This window comes from Larimichthys crocea, chromosome X, assembly GCF_000972845.2.
Source record: "Larimichthys crocea isolate SSNF chromosome X, L_crocea_2.0, whole genome shotgun sequence".
NCBI lineage: Eukaryota > Metazoa > Chordata > Actinopteri > Sciaenidae > Larimichthys > Larimichthys crocea.
Window position 1 is genome coordinate 38,212,966 of NC_040020.1, and position 15,416 is coordinate 38,228,381.

The window sequence follows — 15,416 nt, forward strand, 5'->3', positions numbered from 1 at the left end:
TTATTTTTTCTATTAAAATTAAATATTTAGAAGACTGCTTTCCCCCTCCTTTTTTTTGACAGAAATTATATGAAATAATTATCACAACAAATTTATTTAATTTTTTAAAAGATTTTTTTCAACTGAGCTAAATGACACCCAGTATCACAACAAATCTGGAATCATTTCATATCATGTTATATTGGCCACACATAAACAAATATATAATTATTTTGCTTGGTAAAAAGTAATTCAGAGAAAAAACAAATACAGTGTGTTTTAGTGAAATCAGTGATGTTGGGGTTCACTGATTCAGTTTTCACTTCCTGTTTAAAATAACTTCTGTAAGAACAAGTCAGTTTATTTGAGTCGACGCCAATCACAGGCCATAATATATCTACTGTAGTAATGTGTCATTTTATGTAGCAGACTTCTGAAATTGTTAAAAATTCTGTTTAAATATAATTCTCAGACAACGTTAATAATGTTTTTTGATCTGCAAAATAGGGTTTGGGGTCTCCATGACCTCAAAACAGAACATTAGGATGAAAGAGGAGGTTCAAATCTATCTTAAAACAGTTCTCTCATGTCCATATGTACACTGATTGAGTTACTGGTTGCTGTAATTGTTTCTCCTTTGCAGCCCCTTTAAGATGCTTCCCCCGTGGTGACTGCAGTGTAAGTGATCGGGGACAAAACCTGCAGTTCTTGCTCTGAGCAAAAAAAATGCTTTGCAAAGTTCAGCTGGAGCTCATCTGAGACTTCACTATAGTCTGAGTTGGTAAAAGTATTTTCAAGGTACGGCTGCTAAATTCCTTCATCCCTGTGAAACTGGGGTGCTCTGGCGTTGACCATGAACAGGATCAGTGCCTCACTCGAGGCGGGGATATGTTTTTGCGTGTGTTACCCTGCTTCTCTCTGATTTCCTGTCACCTCTCTGCTGTTGGCTGTTAAATAAAAACAAAAAAGAAGGTATTTGTTGGTCAAAAAAAATCTTGCTTTTGAACAATCCCCACTTAATATGACTCAGACAGCTGAAGCCTCGTATTACCTTTGGCTAAACTTTCGAAAACAGTTTTGCACAAACAAAGACTACATTTTGTCCTTCATCTCTTATTTTGGAATCAGCCAGCCAGCATGGACAAATGAAACGAGCGACAAATAACTCCTGGAACGTTCCTGGAGGTGTTGCACTGCTTGTCAGACAGACACGATTATAATGTGAACCTTTAAGTAATACATAAACGCAGTGAACATACAGAAATGTGTGACTTTTAGTACATAGTAAAACCTCAAACTTTCATGCCTGCAGGCGCAGTATAGGTTATGTGTGAGCGCACACGTTAAAGGAATGGAAAGCGGGTTCTCATTATGAGTTTGTTTTTGTGAAGCTCAACATGGCATAGCACCTTTCATCTGTATTTGTGTTTTGTAGGAGAACATGTACACACAGACATGCACAGCGACGGGCTGTCTGTTTTTTTTTTCCAGATGCCATAGTGCTTTCATCTTCCCGTGTGTCAATCAACTTTGGCCTATCTGTTTTTTTTTTTTCATCTTTTGGGGTGGACATGCATGCATACACACAAACACACGGCTAGAAAAGCTTTTATGTCTGCATGCCTAACCTAATATTCAAACCCCCAAAACTTTTCCGAATGTTATCTCCCTGCGTCTGGTATAAATAGAGCAACTTGAGAGGTGCTAGGTTTAATCTTTAGGCCCATCAGAGATGACAGCGTGGTGAAATAATCAAAAACTTCTACAGCCGCTCTGCAGGCATATTCCATTGGTTATGAAGGAGGCCAAAGATAAAAGGATGCCTTTGAAAAGACATTCTATGCAGAGCCACATATGTCTCTCCCAATTTAGCCTAAACTGGTTCACCACCCCCTGACGAGACCCCGCGCATACACACACACACACACACACACACACATATACATGCACCTACTGTAATGGAAAGACGCACAAGGACATGGTCATGCGTGATTGTACAGAAATATACACCCACACACGGAGACGTATATGCAGTGCGTGTGTGCAAAGAAGCACATGCCTGCACATGTGTGCCCGCACACACACACACATACACACACACACACACACACACACACACACACACACACACACAGGCAAGGCACTTGTCATTACTCGCTCCGTCAAAGTAGATCATACAGGCATTAATTGAGAGTGCAATCATGCTCTGTGCCCACGGTTCAAAGGAGCTGATAATAAGCTGTGATAGGTCCAGCTGATGGAAAAAGCCAGGCAGCCTGCCGGCATGCACAGGCACATGCTGGGTTTTATATGTGTGTGTTTGCGTTTGTGTGTGTGTGTGTGTGCGCGCTCTTGTATTTCTCTCCTCATGGAAAAAAAAATCAGGGGCATTTATAGAGAGAATCCTGTTTTTGTTTTTTGTTTTTTTTTCAAGGTTAGAATTAGGTTCAAGTTGTTGGTTTCAATTTTAGGGTTTGGGGACAGTTATATGGTGCTTGATTCAATTTTTTTCTCAAAAAGATCTCTTGACTTTCTTTCCTGGTTCAGATTCTTTGTTGTGGAGAAGGAAACCTCATCTTCGCACCTGATTTTAGGCTCAGTGCACCACACAACCCTAAACCAATGCCACCCAAGCCACAAATCTGGCTTTGTAGCTGTTACCATAGCTCTCACTTTCTATATATATATTTATTTATATATATGTGTGTGTGTGTGTGTGTGTGTGTGTATCCTCTTGCATCTGTGTGTGCGAGCAGCCACTCTAGCCGCTAACTTGTCTTGTAGCCGGCTCTGTATTCCTGGCATTGCTGTGGTCGATAAGACAGTGGCATGCAATATTAATGCAGCCTTCTACTGTGGTTGGTAAGAGCCTCGGACAGCCTCCGCTACTGTTTCAGAGAGAACTGAGAACAAACAGTGAGGCTGAAACACAGAGGTGAGGACAAAGCAAGAGAGAGACGAGAGAATAAACAGAGCAGGGAAAGTACAAGAGGGAGGGAAGGGAGTCTAAAAGAGGGAGAAGGTGATAAAGACTGGGGGATAGAAGAAAAGATAAAAACAGAGCCAGTCGGATGGAAAAGTAGAGCAATAAAAGGGGAAGGGAAAGCAGCTGAAGCACAGGAGAAACAGAGGGCAGACACAGGTCAAGAGAGGCAGGAAGGAACAGTGGATGGAAAAGAGCGACGGGTAAAAGTAAAATTGGAGACATGAAAGCGAGGGTGAGGAAAATGAGAAGGGGATGAAAGACTGATTCGGAGGATGAGTGGGTGAGAGTGGAGGCGGGGGAGTGGAATGAGAGAAAAGCCAACAGCAAGATGAGATGGAGTGGTGGGAGAGGGAGGGGAAAAAAGAAAAAAGAAAAAAGAGATGAGCTCGAAGTGGTGAGAAAGTGAGAATGCGCTGGGAGAAGAGCTTAGAAAAGTGAGAGATTGTAAAAGCCGTTAAGGGAGAAGAATGAGAGAAGTGTGATCGCCGTGATGAGCGGTGCTGAGCGCAACTGAGCAGGCAGATGGAGAACATAATTACACATTGTAAGGTCATCTAATATCAATACAGCCATAAATACTGTTCAAATGTGCGCTCACGGGCGGCACACGTGAGACAGCAGTCTGTTTTCCACTCATGTGTCACTCCCAAATAAGAGTGCACATACTATTACTCACCCAGGCATAGCCTCTTTAGCCGTTGCCTGGCAACTTTGAAGCAATTAAAAGCAAGGGGTGCCTGCAGCCTGACAGAATATGAGTTTGGGGAAAATACTCACAGTTTACATGACTCTTAATTGACAGCACGGAGAACCCTGACCCAAATTTGCCGTTTTTATATTGCACTCAGCTTTTAATGCAGGATTCTCTAGAGAAAGTTCTCAGAAGTCAGTTCTTAAGTGGACTAGATTTCTCAAGGGAATGTCTCAACTGCTTTGGATGTCTCTCATAAGCTTTATTATGTACTGTATACTCCCCTCTCTTTCTGGCTCTCCCCCCTCTCCCTAAGCTATCCGCTCCCGATGCATTCAGTAGAGGAACTCCGAAACGAATTAAGCGTCGACGGGTGGTAATTTATACATGTTCTGTTGGTAGGTTAATGATTGCGCACCAACAGTGGAGGAAGAAAAGAAGGCAACCTCAAGCTCAAGTTCAGCGACATTTCCAAGAAACGGCAGTTAAATTATGGCCTTTCAACATGTAAATTCCCTCGGCTGTGAAGTTCACTGATTTGTCAGCAGTGCCTTGATGGAAGCTCTCGTGGTTGCGTTTCGGTCGGCGCTCGGTGGTACCCGGGTGGCACTGTTATTTTGCAAATAAGAAGAGAGGGTAGAGGAGGGTGGAGTGTGGGGTGGCCTGGCCATGAATCTGCATTTGAGTAATTCAGTTTCCGGTTAGGATTTTTCATCGCTGTCTGCCAAAGTTGTTTTCAGGGAGGGAGAGTTATGTGTGGAAAAATGCATAACTCAAACCCATTATGACTTGCTTTTAGCATCAAGTAACACTGAGTGAAGTACACTGGTGCTGCACTTGATGATGCATTATCAACTCTCAAGTAGGTGAATTGTGGCTTTGGCTGCATTCATAGCCGTTTTCAAAGTCAATGTGGTTGTTAATTCGAGAGAAGGGGGGGGGGGCAACAAAAAAAAATTATAGAAACATTGATCCAGTCTAGTTTTTTTTTGTTTTTTTTTAAACCCTGAAATTAGTATCTTTAGAATGTGAGAGGTTTTATTTTTGGAGGCTGAGTTTTAGTTCCAAATCCTCAGTTGTTACATGCTGAAGAAAACCTAGATCACCTTCTTCATTGTAATGATTGACTCAAAACCCTCTTCATTCAATAGCTTCTCATTTTCAAATACACACCTACACACACACACATACACACACCCACGCACACATACGGTCAACCTCTTTCTGTCGCTCTCATAAGCCCACAAGTGTTTGGTTTTCTGTTTTCCATTCGAGTCCTCATCTCGCCAACACTGTCTCCATCTACTCACGTTGACACTTTAAAGCAGCAGGGTCAATGGCCATGTGGCACTGCTTTGTACAGCAATAATGCCTCCCTCTCTCTCTCTCTCTCTTTCATTCATCTCCTTTACCACATTCACTTCAGTGTCAATTCCTCTGTAAACACACACACAGAGACAGTATCTCAGGATCTTCTGATCAGCCGGGCAGTGTTGCTGCCGTTTGATCCTTCGATCATATGGAGCGTTCTTGTTAAGAAAACAGCAACGATTTGCTTGATTATGGATGGATGATGAGTTTGCCTGGGAGAACGTATGGGGTTATGAAAACAACGTTAATTATATGCTATGGCCCTCACTGTACTAGATCTTTTGAATTGGATAAATACAAAGAAGAGTTTAATTTTGGTTTCACTAAAGCCATTTGAAATGTGTTTTATGTGTCAGGCCTTGACATTGACTACCACCGAGCGGTAGTTCTCCTACTTTAATCACCTATATAAATGAGCTCATGTTCCAGTGTAATCGTTCCTGAATAGGTGTTTGCTGCCATGCCATTGCATGAATCGCATATTTAATATAATTGCAACTTCTCTCATCTTCAACACAACAAACAAGGTCGCGACTCATAACACATAGGCACAGTTAGACTGTAATACATCCATGGTGTTAACAAAGCCTGTGAAAAAACACAGTAGCTACAGTAGAGAGAGAAGGACAGGGAAGGGTTTTATTCAGATCTTTTACCAGTCTGAAAGTATAAATAGCACGTTAAAAAATAGTTACTTTGCATTGAAAATAATGAGTAAAAATATGCAAGCTTGTTATTTGGAAATAAAACACATTCAAAAATTCCGTCTGCATGATTTTCAGTCTCAGAAACTTTATTTCTTTAACATATCAATATCAGTAAATATCAGTTATCGGCCATAACAGCAATATTAAAGAAAATCATTAAAATAATTCAAAGAAAAAACAAATCCTCAAATCCCCAAAACTGGAACATGAAAAATACCAAAGTTTGTCACTCTTACCCTGGGTGGTGACTCTTTGTAAATGTACTTGTCAGAAGGATGAGGGTGTCGAGCCATTTATGAGGATCTGCTCAGTAATGAGAGCTTAAAAATTAACAAATTGGACAAACCAAAAAATCCCATTAAATAATTCTCTCAGTACCGGGGCAGGTCAAAAGAGTTTTTTCTGTGCAAAGAAGATATTTTGAAGGGACAATGTTTTGACAGCACAGAAGTCAATGATGTTTGTCTGTATGGCATTTGAATACTGTGTGTCAGTAGTTTATTACGGTATACGCCATTTTTGTCTGGATCCCTGGATTTCTGTTGTAAGTATGAAGATCAAAAAGTCTGGGAACCCTCTACTCTAGACAGTGATGACCTTTGAGGGCTGGAGGGAGTTGTTTTGGGATTTAAGTTGTGTTGCAGCATCTCTTGTTTTTCAGAAGCCTCTTTTGCCAGAGTGTAAACTCCAGCACAAAAGAGACATGTTTTTTAGGAGGGTTACAAATAAGTCTCTTGGGTAAACTGTGTGAACTTATTGTCCTGTTAGCGAGTAAGCTGCATGCAAGGTGGCTGAAAAAAATCCATTTTCCTCTTCATTGTGAAAGTAGCTGTTGGCACTTTCAATAGACTCCATTGGTCACGACTCTTCACAACCATAGAAAACTGTCAAACCACTTCTGCTACATGTATGTACTGTGTGAGCAGGCATAACTTATTTTCTAAAATATGAGTTAATGCTTCAATCAAAGCAGCGGGTAATATAAAAGCACTGTATATAACCATGTTTTGGATCACACTGAGTATACAGAAGTGGATTTTCTGCAGGAGTGCTTTGAAGAGTTTCGATTGTTGAGATCTTGTCACTATTTGAATCCATACCCACCATGAATTTAAGCTGACTGCAGTTAGTTTATGAAAAACGAAACACAAACTTTTCCAGGCCTTTTTCAGTGCTACAGGGGATAATCATTTGATAGTAAAAATATAGAATTTGAGAGTATCTTTGCTCCATTTCCAGTTATTGCCAACAGACATGCTTCCTGTCTGGCACTGAACAAAATACTTCTCTCCTCAACACTTCTGCACTCTTGGCAAGCCGCCATTCTGTCAAATCTAGCTAGCTAATGAATGAACACGTCAATCATGCATTAAAGTCTGTGCCCAGAGAGTAGCAGAATTACATATGTGGACACCCTCCTGCATTGTGACATAGAACTGACAGACTGCTCACAATCACCCTTCGGCTCCAGGAACAAAAAGATTTTTAATAAATCAAAGCAAACAGTGTGGAAGTTGCCGAGGATATTTCCAGGAGTTGACGACAAGGCCACCAGCACGGTACCGATGTGACTGCAAAATCAAGATGTTGAGAACTGCGCAAAGTTAAAGGAGAGACGACACTTCCAGTCAAGTTTCCTGACAGTTCATCTAATGATGTAACTGTAGCCAGGGTGGAAGAATCACATGCAATCTGGAGTACACAGTTGAGAGGTGACTGCTATGCACTTTGCTATTGGCATTTATAATGGCCGATAAATTAATATTTTGAAAAAACCCTTCAACTTGTGTTGTCTTTAACACTCGTGTATAGAACGCCACAAACCCTACAACCAGCAGATCCAGCCAGAGTCGGGCAGACTGAAGGAGTTATCCACGACTGAGATCATCGGTTAAGTGTGTTCATGGTAAGCTGGCAACTGTCACGAGACATACATTGCTTGAATAACAATTAAAAGAACATCCCCATCAGTTCTCTAAACTCAAATAAGCATGACCAAATTCATGACTACCATGTCCAGTTTTGCTGCTGTTACAGTACGTGTAAGCCGAGAGTGGAACAAATTTAGCTAGTATGTTAGTTGTTACAGTATAGCTGACTGACTGTTGGTTTAACTCTTGACAATGTGACTGAAGATGGAAACTACAACAGACTTGTTCTGCCTAAATAAAGTAATGATTACTGTATTTATATCTAACATATCTGTAGTTACAGACATTGTAAAACTTAAGTTAGCCATGTGAGGAGTGAACATTTAGGCATAGAGAAAAAGTATCAAACAGCTTGTGCATAAAAGGTAGCTTTTCTTTTACACGTGTGAAATCCAATGACGCAAGTGTGCGTTGCTGACTGACGTTCATCCGCAGCATTAACAAGTCACATAATGGATTTAGTGCATCACTAATTAGTAGATTTTAGAAGCCAGGCAGCAAATGATGGTTGAAAATTGTTTGTTGTAGCTTGATGAATAGAATTGAGTGTGGGTAAAGGGATAAGCAAGTAGCTCAAAAGGGACTAACTATTACACACACAAAAAAACATTAGGAGTGACCTGGTTATAAATGATAGCCTCAGTTCCCAGAGAGTGGTGGTGGACATTCTGGCAAAGCTCAAGAAAATTGCTACACACTTCAACCACTCTGTTACAGCACTGCAACACCTGTCTAAAATTCAGGAGGAGCTACGCGTCCCACAGCATTCTATCATACAGGCAGTACAGACAAGGTGGAACTCTACACTACACATGTTGGTGAGGATAAACGGACAAAAAAGAGCCATCATTGCATATGTTAGTGACCATGGACATTTCTCATGTTTGCCAGCAGAGGAATGGTCCATTGCATCGAACCTGGCAGAGACCCTTGGACCACTGGTGGAGGGGACACTGGTATTCAGTAGAACAGACTCATCCACATCCTGCATTTTACCATGCACAGCAGTGTTAGGCTGTTTACTGGAGTCAGAGGGACCAACCAACAGGGGTATTCAAACCATGAGAAATACCATGCTGGATTGCTTGCAAAAAGGTTTGCAAAAGTTAAGGACTCTAAAGAGGTGGTGCTTGCCTGTGTCCTTGACCCATGATACAAAGAACGTCCTTTGGCACCAGAAATGCTGACACAAGTGAAAACATCGTTGAAAGAGGCTATGGGGACCAGTCCACCAAATTCTGCCACTGGAACTGGATCTGAGGAGAGCAATCCCAAAAATGCAGAGAACAGAGGACCAAGTACCCAGTGTCTTAGACTCACTTTACGACACTGTGCTCCTTCCTTCCACCAGTGAGGCAGTGGAACCAGAGGGGGTAATCGAAGAGCAAGAATGGTATATCGGAGAACCTGTCATTGACAGAGTGGAAATCCATATGATTGGTGGAAACACACCAACCGTTTCACCAGACTGTCAGCTTTAGCAAGGAAGTCTTGTTTAGTTATATTTATGAAGCTTACCAAGTCTATTAATACTGGTAACTTTGATTTTTTTGTTTTGTTGTTGTTGTGTTTTTGTTTAAAGGACTTTGAGTTTCATATCTTAAGTTTGTATTTTTATACATTTTATTTATCAGAACTTTAATATATTTTGATGTTCTTCTGTTTGTTGTGACAATAAAACAAACAAGTTTATTTTTTAAACTGCATTATCCCATTATTTTAGCGAGGACTCATAAATAACTACATATAACTAATGTTAGAGAAATCTGTCTGACATTTCTTTTTTAAATATTTGTATCGGCCAATATATATATATTGGAATAGCTGATTTTTAAACCAAATATTTGTATCGGTATCGGCCTTAAAAATCCCATATCGGTTGGGCTCTAACGACAACAGTTGAGAGCCAGGATGTCGAAGTTTGTCGGCATTTTGGAATTCTGTACAGCCATTCATTTTCAACAGAAGGTGAATTATCCGACTTTTGCTGTCGTGCCACCAGCAGGTTGGCATTTTTACTTTTAAGTGAAATTTCTTGACAACCACTGGATTGATTGCTATGTAACTTGGTGCTCAGATCCATAGTGACAAGAAGATGAAGCCAAGCCTATTGACTTCAGTGATCACCTGTCACCACCAAAAAGTCAGTTTTCACTCTCCCTGTGAAATACCTCAACATATGTTGGAAATATTGCCACCAAATATTATTGTTTTTTATGTCTCCATTTTAGAGCAATGACTCTATTCTTGTGAAGTGGGTTATAAAGACCTTTTTTTTTTGGGCCAGAGGCCACCAAGAACCTGTATGGAAGTGTCTGCTCTAAACATGCAAATTCACAGCTGTATGTATCCATTTTTAGGTATTAACAAAACTAGTCTTTTAAAGCCAACAATCAACTCCAATTTCATGTTTTGCATATAACTTTGAACCTTTAATTGAATATGAATTTAATTTACAGGGCATAAATTAGATTCGGGCTATAATCATATTCCACCAGTATTCACCATATTCAGTGTGGTGTAGTGGTGCAGTTAGGTGGACACGCTTTGTGTTCATCGCTCTAGATGCAAAGCTGCAAACTCTAGGGTTGAAATGTACACAATAGGATATGAATATAAAACTGAGTAAAGCAGCATGGAACAATAGAAGTGGAGGTCTAAAGCAGACCCTGTGGTACTGACAATTTACATCTAATACTCAACACGCTACATTTTATGATTTGTTCATATCTCACCTAAATTTATTTAGATGAGCGCTTGTTAATCTGTCAGATTCTTTGTCTATGGAGAGATAGGCCAAGAATCTTCTAATCCCTCTTCCCTCCTTCCCTCTCTTTCTCCCTCCCTCTGTTTCATGCACCACGCAAGCATACACACGGAGCCCATGGTTTGTTTTCTTTTACTTTAAACGAATCTGTAACAAAGTAAAGAGAGCTGTTTGAATATTGCACTTGCTGTATTGCTCCACTGAGCTGTCAGCTTTAGGGGAGGCATTTGTACCAACTTTTAATGAATTCTTCCAAGTGCAATATATCAACAATTCAAAATACTTTGTGTCACATCTGTTCGACTCCCTCTTTCCCCATCTGAGCGTGCTTTGTTTGTTGATATGATATAATATATTAATATTAAGACACTGAGACATCTTATCAATACATTTTTGCCTTGAATGAACTCAAACAGCTAGCTAACCTTTAATTCTGTAGTCCATTTAGTCACTTTGTGTTCCTCTTCTTGGTCATGCAGTATTGAATTCTCTGCTCCTTTAATCCCATCCCTTGTGCTCATTCACTTGATCTCCATCATATCCACAACTCATTTTTCTCACAGCTCTGATGCCCTCTGCCCGAAGCTTTGTCAGCGCAGGGAGACCTTCAGAGCCCTGGGCATCAATTTCTAATAACACTGTCCTCCCCACTCACCTCTTACCCATCTAGCTCTAATATAGGAGACAAATACTAGCATGAACATAAGCTCCCATTCACCCACTGCATAAATTAACTGGTTAAGTCGGGAAGACCCCATCATAGGGCCTGAAGACATCCACTGCCATCAGCGCTCCAATCTGTGATTAATCTAAAATGGCCAGCCTTAATCAACACTCCTGTTGCCCCTGGTTACCAGGCTGACCTGCTTCACAACCGATTTCCTCCTGTTGGTGGATGATGTCATCATTGTGAGACCTCAGCACAGTTGGTAATAAATTACTGATGAGAGGGTCAAACTTGTAGCCATGAGTGAGGAAAAGACTAATAACTGTAATATACTAGATACAATTACACAAGCGCCATAAATGAAAAGACAGTTGTTAATCACAATGGGTCAAATAGTATCTTTATGTTTCGGTTTCCATACATGGATTGAAAAAAATTGGTTTTCCTTGTATCACATGCATATATCTAGTATTTATGACATCATATATATATATACTGTATATAATAACCAAACATCTGTGCAGTTCCAAGTCTCCATAAGCCCCCATATTAAAGTGCCCAACTTGACAGCAGAAATAAACATGTTGGAAAAAAACTGTTTTGGTCTCCATGGCTAGTTTTCACATTCATAACAAACTAGAGGAAGGCTTAAAGTTAGGCATAAATAACAGCTATGACTGACAGGCGGGTGCCATTACAGATGGTCGTGGATATGCCATCCATCCTTTATACTGTCAATGGTAATCTTAGCCATGTTAGTGCCATGGCTCTGGGGATGGCAGTGTTGGTGGTTTCAGTCCCCCATGGAATCCCAAAATGTTCAGCATTAAAACAAATATAAAAACAAAAATCATCTCAATAAATTGTGTAAAATATTTGAATGAATCAACAAATTAAACAATCTGGTAAAAGAAAATTAAACAGTGTGATTGTTTGGAGGAAGAGTCCATTGTCTGTAGTTGGAGTTATGGTTGAATTAAACAATGGCCAATCAGCTCAGCTCTGTTCAGAGCAGTACACTGATGAGCCATGTCGACAGAGTGGACCAGCACTAGGCACAAAACTCTTCTGTGCCTGCGTTTGTACCACAATACTAAAACCAAATCTTTTTTTATCGAAATATGAAGACTTTCTCTCTATCACAAATGCAATCTGGAATCTAATGACGATTCATTTTCATATAATTGTCAGAACATTTTTCTAGACAAATTGTAACTCCGCTTATAGCATGAGTGATCAGGAGTTCTGAAACTCACTATTACAAAACTCTAGAATCCATGTTATTGGAAAAAATGTCAATCTCACTGCTCTATGAGCTATGCCAGGTCTTTTTCCCCATATCTTGCAAGCCAACCTAAAAACATTAGCTCCACCAATGTAAATATCCATTTAAACATAGTGCAGCTGCTGAGCTTCCTTGTCTAGCGCGACAGCTCTGGCAGTAAGACAAATTCCTATCATCCATTGTTGAGTTCTCCCTTTTACCCTGAATGGCTGTTAGGCCTTTTAACCAGCGGCTGCAATTAACATGTCATTGCTTGGCTGTCAAATGCTGTGTGTTTCTGTGTGTGCGCGCACATGCTGGTGTAATAGCTAAATGATAATTTAGACCACATATGCAGCATTGACTGTCATGAATGAGAAGTGTATCATTTGGCTTGTTCGGAGTTCGTCTCCTCATCATTCCTTACCTTCTGTTCATTTTGACAGCTTGCCAGCAGACACATGTATCCTCGGTTCAATCCTTTCCTCTCTCATGTGCCACGGGATTATTATTAATAAAGACAAGCTGTGTAGTGTCGCAAGCCTACCTGTTTGCAGCTAATGTTCGACTATTTACAGTAATATATTCACTAATGTAAGTCTAAGTATAGCTTAAGGTCCTTTCAGTCTTTTATAAAGCTTCTTTTTGATGAAGCATATTTGCACAACATTCTATAAGTTGCACAGTAAACTAATTGCACATGATTAGTATGATAAGACAAGCGATCAGTACATTTAAAAGCTTTACTGGGAGGTCTGCGTTTAATGGTTGTGTGTACCTCTCATACGTGATCCAGTGTTTATTCCAGATGCTGGGTGGTCAGATTGTCCACTGCACCTGTGGAAAGATAATTGCACATAGTGATTTGTGGCGCTCAGAACAAGTATTCCACGGCTCACCTAATGAGTGGCATGAACTACATAGATGAATTGCGTGCAGTTATTCTTAGATTCAGCATAAGATACGGATATAGTGAACATCATGCCATGCTAAACACTTAGCTGTGTGCTCCTATATGCACGATTAAAGGAGTCCCCGGGGGAAACAAGCACCTCTTTATCATTTCTGGGGGGGTTCCACCAGATAGCGTTGTGTCGGGGTGTGGGGAATACCTGTCAGGTTTCTGTTTGCTAGCTTTGCTGTTGTTTTTTGGGTGTATTAATTATAAATGGGTTACTTGGTGCAATGTGAGTATATTGTTGGGATGTATGTCTCCCTGTAGTTATTGTATGTAAAATAGGTCACCAAAGAACACCCCTGTTTTTTTGGTGGCACCCAAGAGTGGGTACTATACAAGGCTATCCCAGCGTGTGACATAGCACTGGCCGTGTTAGCTGGTCTTTGTGAATTGCGCTGGCATTTTCATGCAGTTGTAATCCAGTAGAAAGCGTTACTATTGTTGTTCCCCTTAAAATATTTTTTTTATTAATTAACCCTCTTTAGCTTATTATTTTGTCAATAATACTAATTTAGCACACTCTCAGTTTTCATTTGTTGTATTATTTACGTGGTTTGTGAGAGAAAGTAGTCCCACCCTCGCGAAAGGACAGAGCAGTGTGGTGAGAGTGGTACGGGCAGAGGGAAATCACGGTAGAGAAAGTCAAAAGGAAGTCACGAAAACAGCGGTTGTTAACTCACTTATCAACACAGAATAACCCGTGAAAGTGTACCTACCCGCAGCAGAGAGGTGGTCAAGGACCCGTGGTTTATTATTTTCGGCAGAGACTTGGCTAGGTTTTTTGAGACCCCTCAGAAACCCTTAGAGGTGGATCTGGATTCTCCTGGTTGATGGTGAGCCAGTGAAATTCCCCTTGCCCAAAGGAGTAGGGAACCAGCACCTGAGACGGAAGAGGACATCCAACCCCTTCTTCACCTTAACTGATAGTGTCTGTGGTAGGACCACCACACACATCTGACGTGTGACCTCTGACTTTTTTTAACTTTCCCCTGACTCGACATACAGACAAAACGCGCTGACTAACAACGGCAAGACATTCAAGGAACATTCAAGAACCTTAAAGACATTAAAGGAATATTCCAGGAACAATTAAAGGAATGTCATTGTTCCAATGGGCCACTTTTATTTGATTTTGTATTAAAAAAAGAGACTGTGAACTACTGAGTGATCAGATGCCATTACACTGAATTTTATTTGATTTTATTTTATTTTTCATATGGTAAATACAGTTAACTGCTTTTAACATACCTTGTGGCTCCATTTAGTTATTGTGTCTGTCATATCCTCTTTAAACCCTCCTCCACGAACCTAGTCTCTGGTCCAAACTCTGTAGCAACTAGCGGGTTACACTTTACACTGTACATTGTTGTAAATAAATAACTATAAATAAATTTGCCGTTTGCTTCATTTCATATGTCTGCTGCATCAGTTATGTCTGGGCCGCTTGAAACGTCAGTCTAACATTGTTTGGTAGGGTCATTGTGCCTCAGTACAGGCAACAAAAGGCCCATCAGTCAATTCATAAATTATTGAAAATTATATTAAAAATTCTAAAGCAACAAGATCTCAGGTTACTCAGGATAATCCACAGACCCACACCTCTATTAGAAAATAGCTCCCGGGAGCTGTGAAGCACTTTGAAATGCTGTTTTTTTACAAATGCAGTATAAAGTTATTTATTTACCTAATCTCTACCAAAATAGTCAATTACTTGAACTGTAGATCAATAGAAAGTTTAAAATGTTTACTAATCAATCATTTCAGTCATTTGTAATGCATGTGTTTGTGTTATATAACTGTACAAAACTATCAATTAGAAGTCTATAAAATTAACAATTTATAGCAAGTTTTAAATAACTTAAACTACTGATGTTGTTGTTGTTATTTCAAATGAAGAACAGAAGAATAGTGTTCAGAGGTATTGTCTTTGTAGTAGAGCGATGTTTGTCACTAATTATAAAAACACACAAATGAATAGAATCTGCATCTCGATCAAAAGTGATTAAAAAACAAGTGTCATAAATTCAACCATTGTTTACTAATTTGCTGTTTTGATGTCCATACTGAATAGAGAGCGAGACAACTGAAAAGCTAT

General features: G+C 40.1%; 1 long non-coding RNA gene across 1 annotated transcript; it reads right to left on the minus strand.

Moving 5' to 3' along the window:
- Positions 1-820: 820 nt before the first annotated feature.
- On the minus strand, positions 821-14,313 carry LOC113746704 (uncharacterized). The gene is made up of 3 exons (XR_003463059.1): positions 14,038-14,313; positions 13,142-13,200; positions 821-926 (listed from the first exon to the last, which is right to left on the minus strand). It is a non-coding gene; the product is annotated as an uncharacterized LOC113746704 (long non-coding RNA).
- Between the last annotated feature and the right edge of the window lie 1,103 nt (positions 14,314-15,416).